Source organism: Etheostoma spectabile, chromosome 16 (assembly GCF_008692095.1).
Source record: "Etheostoma spectabile isolate EspeVRDwgs_2016 chromosome 16, UIUC_Espe_1.0, whole genome shotgun sequence".
NCBI lineage: Eukaryota > Metazoa > Chordata > Actinopteri > Perciformes > Percidae > Etheostoma > Etheostoma spectabile.
This window is the reverse complement of record NC_045748.1, coordinates 1702148-1703584: the sequence shown is the minus strand read 5'-3', so window position 1 is coordinate 1703584 and position 1437 is coordinate 1702148. Positions and strand designations below refer to the sequence as shown.

The following is a 1437-nucleotide window of genomic DNA, read 5'->3' as shown; positions in this document are numbered from 1 at the left end:
TCTGAGAGATAACTAGACTTCTGCACCTCATCTTGGCTCTGTTTTCAGGCTTGAGAAAATCAAAAATGATGAAATTCTGATTCAGTGGTTGCAATCGTGCAGAAAAATGTGCTATTTCAGCAACAACCCAAAGCAAAGCAAAGCAACCCCGAAAATTAAGACAGACCTATACGTATCAAAAGACAGTCTAAAAGACAGTCTGACAATAAACGCAATAAATCACATGTCAATATCAGCAAAGCGTTTCAGAGATGGATTGGAAATGTTGCTTATAGTTTAGCATTCTGCTAATTGTAACTAAAGGCTAGGGGCTGCGGCCAAAGCTCACGGCTAAGGTTAGCATGAGGCTTAACTTGGCTTTCCGGAAAGCAAAACTAGCACATTAGGGTTTAATTGTCACTGCTGGCGTCTCTACCACTCTGACATTTGTCATGTCATCTTGGTCTCTGTTGTCCTGTCTCAGGTAGCAGTGTATTTAGGCAATGTTTCCAGGATATGAGGGACAAGATCATGTTACAAAGTTTTTTGGTATTGAAAGCATACACTTAAACAACAATGACCTACTGTCTTTGTTAGAGTAGCTTAGTGTTCAGGGTGCTTAGTAACACTCGTCTTCTGGAACAAAGCCTCATTGTTCCAGTTCAATCAAGTTTATAACTGCATGTTTGATTTTAAGGCATCATGGAGATGGAAGTAGTATTTATTGAATGATTACATAATTGTTGTAAAGCTGTAACTAATGATTCTTTTGATTATCAATCAATCTGCTGATTCCTGATTAATCTTTCTCACTGATTTCTCGAGGCTATACAATGTCATAAAAAAGTGAAATTATAACTTCCCAGAGCTAAGGGGATTTCTTCTAATGTCTTGTTTAAAATGATACAGAGATCAATCTTAAAGTGCAGCAAACATAAAATGTAACATTCTCCAGTCATTTAATCATTAATATATGTAGGTGATATCCTCATAATTTAAACATTAAGTGGCTACATTTCATGCAGTCCTAAAATTTTTATAACCAAATCTTTAACATCATCATCTCTTTAAATTCAAATGAATTCCAGTAAATTATTAAGTCTAGGGGTGTGCAAAAAAATGTATTCGTATTTAAATCGCGATTCAAGCTCTACCGATTCAAAATCGATTCATAGAATTCCAAAAAATCTTTTTTTATTGGATGTCAACTGCAATCACATGATGGATGGATAGATAGATAGATAGATAGATAGATACTTTATTGATCACCAAGGGGAAATTCAAGTTCCCAGTAGCTTACAAACATCACACAACATACACATACATCATAACAGGATCTTAAGATAACAAATAGCAATCCAATACACATGAATTATATATATATACATACACAGTGGGGTTTGAACATTTGGGCACCCCAGGTAAAAATTTGTATTAATGTGCATAAAGAAGCCAAGA

At 35.1% G+C, this 1437-nt stretch overlaps 1 protein-coding gene across 1 annotated transcript in view; it reads left to right on the top strand.

The window, feature by feature from the left end:
• The window catches only part of zgc:92275 (cholesterol 7-desaturase nvd), a 20916-nt gene that overhangs the window by 1437 nt on the left and 18042 nt on the right, over positions 1-1437 (top strand). The gene's annotated exons all lie outside the window — the stretch shown is intronic.